The sequence below is a fragment of the Dioscorea cayenensis genome, unplaced genomic scaffold (genome assembly GCF_009730915.1).
Source record: "Dioscorea cayenensis subsp. rotundata cultivar TDr96_F1 unplaced genomic scaffold, TDr96_F1_v2_PseudoChromosome.rev07_lg8_w22 25.fasta BLBR01001961.1, whole genome shotgun sequence".
NCBI classification, from domain to species: domain Eukaryota; kingdom Viridiplantae; phylum Streptophyta; class Magnoliopsida; order Dioscoreales; family Dioscoreaceae; genus Dioscorea; species Dioscorea cayenensis.
In genome coordinates this window covers 28,214-33,910 of record NW_024088352.1, presented here as the reverse complement: position 1 = coordinate 33,910, position 5,697 = coordinate 28,214, and the positions used below count along the sequence as shown (strand labels likewise).

Sequence of the window (5,697 nt, the reverse complement as noted above, 5' to 3'; positions counted from 1 at the left end):
TGGAAGTTACGTATTGCTTTTATCCTTTTTGCATCAAACTTATCTTGACTGATAAACAGGTTCTTGTGACTGGTTCCTTGCATCTGGTGGGGGATGTTTTGAAACTTATTCACAGATGATGAGTAATGATTTTAAAGATTACATTTTAATTCTTTATCTTGAATTTGCTTTCTGTAACATTATTCTAAACCATTGATATTTCCGCCATGATATGATACATGGTGGCAGTGTCATGCCATAAAACTGTATGTTTGACATGTTATACATTGTGTTCCATTATTTGGGAATGCAACAGTTATTATCCATTCGGATATTTATTTTGATTGATTAACTTGTTTTGGTTGTGGATGTTTCCTGTTTGGAATTTGTTATTCATTTGCTGCAAATTCCATTTGCTTTGTATCATTGAACTGAATTGCAGGTTTTCATGACAAGAAAATACTAAATAAATAAAAAAACACATAATATTTAAGCTTTTCGGTTCATGCATGCTATATATATATATGGGTAAACATTCAACTATGTGCATCCTTAGAGTTACTGTTCTGTAGAGATGTTTGACGATAGCCGTTAAATGATGATCAAATGGTTATTACTTGTATATAGGACTGTGTAGAATTACTGTTGTTTACTATGTATAATTATTGTTTGTCACTGTTTAAATTGTTCGGTTATGTGTATAGAATGCAATAGCCGTTGGATGTAGATCCAATGACACTTTGGGACATTGTTAGATTTAAAATATAGAGATATCTCCAGGGGATGTGCCCCATATATATATTTATATATATATATTTCTTCATTTGTTGAACCAAATTTGCCTACCAAATTTTAGGAAACTTACCAGCAACAGGTTTGGTCAGATGACATTTTCTCTCCTTTGGTATTCCTTTGGTAACTCTTGCTATTATTTGTGTGGTTTAATAACCAATATTGACCCTACCAAACCATGCAAATTGGGTGAACTTTTAATAATGATCATGAGTGCAAATGTAGTTGTTATGTGCTTGTGCCATAGGATATGATATGACTTCTCATCAGGTGTCACATCAGCTCATTATGGTTGTTTACATTTCTAGGCATTGTCAATGATGGCTTTATGTTTGATGATATATGATTGTGTTATATTCAATTGGTATAATATTTCTTTCATGATATTGAAGATTCTAAGTATGTCCTTTCATATATGATTGTGTTCTGAGTTATATCATCAAACACACTTTGTAATCTGGAGTATGACTTGTTTGATATATCGGTTATCTTGTTTTGATGTTTGTACACAATTTAGACATCCGATACGTATTAATTATCTATAGTTTACCCATGTTTGTTAAGAAGATCTTGATTCTAAGTATGTCCTTTCATATATGATTATGTTCTGAGTTATATCATCAAACACACTTTGTAATTTGGAGTATAACTTGTTTGATATATCGGTTATCTTGTTTTGATGTTTGTACACAATTTAGACATCCGATACGTATTAATTATCTATATTTTACCCATGCTTGTTAAGAAGATGATCTTCAATTCCTAATGTTCTTGGCTTCCAAAGCTTGCCAACTGAACATCATTTATTGGCAACCATTTAACTTCATTTTGCTGGCTTTGTGCTGCTATTGTTGTTGTTAATTCATTGTTTTAGTTGTTTTGCTTTCAAAATTCATGACAGTATGAGGAACACGGAGAGAATTTTGTGGACATGTTAGATGAGATTTTCTCATTTGTGCTTTTGGATACAAGAGACAACAGATTCATTGTTGCCAGAGATGTCTAAGAGATGTCTTAGGTGTCACATCCCTCTACATTGGATGGAGTCTTAATGGTATATATATCTATATTTATAAATAATTCAATCTAAGTTTCTTCCATTTTAGTTGTTTGGATGTTTGATTTTTTAATTTTTCTATATAGGTTCTGTTTGGATATCATCAGAAATGAAAAGTATTTATTGATTGATTGATGATTGTGAACATTTTGAGACCTTTCCACATGGACATCTCTATTTGAGCAAAGCAGAAGGATTTAAGAGATGGTACAACCATTCGTGGTACTCAGAGTCCATTCCTTCTGCTCCTTATGATCCGCAGGTACTGAGAAAGGCTTTTGATGATGTAAACTATGAAGATCACTAAAGCACTTAAAAACTTTGGAAGAACTGAGAATTTGGGTTCATGGTTGAACTTCATTATATTCTTGATTTTGTTTAGGCTGTGATTAAGAGGCTCATGAGTGACATTTCATTTTTAGTTTTATTATCTGGTTGTTCTAATTCATCGGTAGTAGCTCATATGTGTGTTTTGTCTTATAATATGTATGATTATAAAAGAAAAGTTTTGTAACTTTTAAGTTGTGAGATTAATAAATTAAAAATATTAGTGTTGTCTTTGATGTTCTCATATATATATATATATATATATATATGTTTGCCAATATTAGAAATGGTTTTGATTACCTATTAAAGAATCTATGATGGATTTTACTACTTTGGGTGAGCTACAAGGGTTATAGCGGTAGATTTTTCTGCCGCTATAGGATATTAAACACTATAGAACTTATACTGGAAGAAATATTCCACCACTATAAAATTTATAGTGGCAAAATTTTCCACTGCTACAGATTATTGTGCAGCTCCAACCTTAATAGATGGGATAGTGGCAAAAGTGTACATTTGTTGCAAAAAACATATAGTGACCAAGGTTTTAGTATTTGTGGCTATTCTTCACTATAAGAATATTGAGGCTAAAATGGGATCTATAGCGGCAGATTTTTCCACTGTTATAAGTCCTTTTTCTTGTAGTGAGTGTTTGCTTCCAATACCCACATTGACTAACTTACACATTTTTCTTGATGCTAGTCTAGCTAGAGCTTCTATTATATCAGCCCATATTTATTCATGCTCTTATCTACAAGCAGTTTACAATGCAAATAAATTTGTGAGACTTATTAGAAGAAAGAAGCGGTTTCAAAACTGGCTTGACTATAATCAGATCAAATTTGAAAAAAATCCGGATAAGAGACCTACTAGAATGCTATTGCTTCCTCTAAACGCAATTTGCTTGATCTATTCAAAATAAGAAATCATCATCATCATTATTGTTTTTAACCTTTTAGTGTTCTATTTCTGTTCAAGATGTAGGTCTTTTGCCTACGTACATTTAAGACTAATGATTGTTTTGCATGCCATATTGGGTTTCCTGCCCTTTGTGGTAAAAAGGTGGATGCAATTGACTTCTATGCAGAGAAGATCAAAGAACTTGATAAAAAAGTGAGCATTACTGCTTCAATGGTCTTTATCTCAGATTATATTGAAAAAGTTTGTAAAAGTTTCACGATCAGGTTTATTGTGATGCAGAGCAACAGGATTAATTAAGGATCGTGCATGATAAGTTCAAAGAAGATGTCAATCAGCACCTCTTGGACTACAAGAATATCATCGAGGAGTTCCAAACTAATCAAATGGAGCTTAAAACAAACTTGGAGAGACAAAGTAGGCGAAATTACATTTTGTTGTTCAATTTGATCTATAAAAGAATCTCATGCTCTCAGTAATTCTAAGGTTTTGCTAGTAATTTCCTTTTCGCTAAGTTAGGGATCTAGCATGTCCTTCAACTGACTACAATAGCCTTGAAGCTTCGAGGCTCTAGTGGTCTTTCTCCACATTAGTCTGGTAAAAGGATACATTGTATTCTATTCGGTTTTTGTTGGTAAAACGCCATTAACTTTGTTGATTTCTTTTGGTTCTTTTGTACTCATAAGTATCGCACAAAAAGCTTCTTCTGTAAGTTGAAGATCAGATGAAGGTTCAACTACATGTTGCTGAAACAAGCATATTAGAAGTCCATAAGGCAAGTTTTCTGGAAACTAGTAGTCTTAATTTATTAGTGGGTACTTATTTTATTTTTCTATTTGGGATGTATGACTTCCCATGAACCATCACATATTTTTCTTCTCTTAAGATAAAGTTGCATGAATATGATAATTTAACAGCTGCAGAAAATGTTAAAATGTGCATTAGATTGTGTCAAGCATGTTTTTGTAATTGGCTTCTGGCGACACTAGGACACTTCTGGTTGTGTGTACATGTTTTAAATTCTTAATACATTATGAAATGTATCAAAAGACTAAGTAAATACAAACGAAATGTATGACGAGAGACTCAGTGAATCTGTAACGATGAACGAGACATAGTCAAGAGATTCAACTAAAGTACCTCATTTTCCTGTCAGGAAATCTGGTAGATAACGCTTTTATTTGTTCATTTTCCTGTCATGTTTTATTTGCTTTAATTTCAGGCAAGCAATCAATTTAAGAACATCAATTGTAGGTTCAATTCTAGATTAGTAATTTCAAGATTGACAGTAATCAACTGAACATCAATTTTGGTCTTAATTATTTTATTGGTCTTGTGAACATCAGTTTAGCGAATAAATTGATGTATTGTTATGTGATTGATCAGTTTGGTTGTAAATCAATATTTCAAGTTTTTGGATGTGAAACTGATATTGATATCAATTGCAGATTACTGCCAGATGCCATCTGTACTACCTGCAGTCAGCATCTTGAGAAGGTACTTGGAACAGAATATGCTCACGTTCTTCATGTTCCATTTATAACAGAGAAGGGAATTGCCCGTAAAGGATCTCTCGCTTTGAAGTATGGCCTTACCTAGAGGCATACATCGAAGTAAGTTTTTATTTCTGTGATTGTTCGTTGCATGAATATCGTGAAAGCTACATTTTGATTGATGCATCTCTAATGGTGCTTTGTTTTGTGCTCATTGTCAGGATGTTGCCAATGAGTAGGCTAGAGAATTGCAGGAGACTCTTGATTTGATCATTGGAAACTATAGTGGTGGCAATCTAGTAGCATCTTTGCTTGCTTATAAATTAGGAGTTACTCAGGTTCATATCCTAGTATGTTTTGGCATTGAAACTCATGACATGCATGAATTCCACTCTACTTTGCTTCATCATTTTAATTTATGCAGGGTACCTGAATTCAAATACGCACTGGTAAAGTTTGAAATCAAAGTACTCGAATTCAGATATATACACTGAGGCTCTAATCCAAGATGTATTGGTAATTGACCAAAGCTCTGAGCTTTTCAATATGTATTGGTAATTGATCAAATCTCTGAGCTTTTCAATATATTTTTCAATATGAGCTCCTACCTATTTTATTGAGTTTGTCTTCTTAAAGTTGTTGGTAAATTTGTGATTTTAGTAACATTTTTTTTGTTCATTTTGCCCGTAAATCAATATAAAATATAGAATATATTTTAAGAAAATTAATTTCGTATAAATTATTTTTCACAGAATAAACAAAAGCGTGTCGATAGCTGTAACAAAAAAATCTTGCCAAAAACTATGCTAAATATTGTGAAAAAAATATAGTATATATAATTGTGCGGAAAAAACATACCAAATACCGAACAGATAAAACTGTACCAAAATTGTGGCAAATATGTAACCAAAGTTCATGCTAAAAAATAATAGCAATGTTTGACACAATAGTAAGAAACCATGTCAAAAACAGTGATAAAATTTGGCATGTTATTAAAAAACGGGGCCAAAATATATTTGCCACCATTGCTACATGCACAGTTATTTTATTTTTATTTTTTGTGTCAAATACTGTGCCAAAGTCAGTTTGGCACAGTTTTTGAATTTATTTCCGTGCAAATTAGTCATCTTC

General features: G+C 32.3%; 2 long non-coding RNA genes across 2 annotated transcripts; both read left to right on the top strand.

The window, feature by feature from the left end:
- The first annotated feature begins 1,465 nt into the window (after positions 1 to 1,465).
- On the top strand, positions 1,466 to 3,795 carry LOC120257233. The gene is made up of 4 exons (XR_005535588.1): positions 1,466 to 1,825; positions 1,915 to 2,090; positions 3,218 to 3,268; positions 3,356 to 3,795. It is a non-coding gene; the product is annotated as an uncharacterized LOC120257233 (long non-coding RNA).
- Positions 3,796 to 4,595: 800 nt separating this feature from the next.
- LOC120257232 lies at positions 4,596 to 5,135 on the top strand. The gene is made up of 3 exons (XR_005535587.1): positions 4,596 to 4,686; positions 4,788 to 4,904; positions 4,991 to 5,135. It is a non-coding gene; the product is annotated as an uncharacterized LOC120257232 (long non-coding RNA).
- The last annotated feature ends 562 nt before the right edge of the window (positions 5,136 to 5,697 follow it).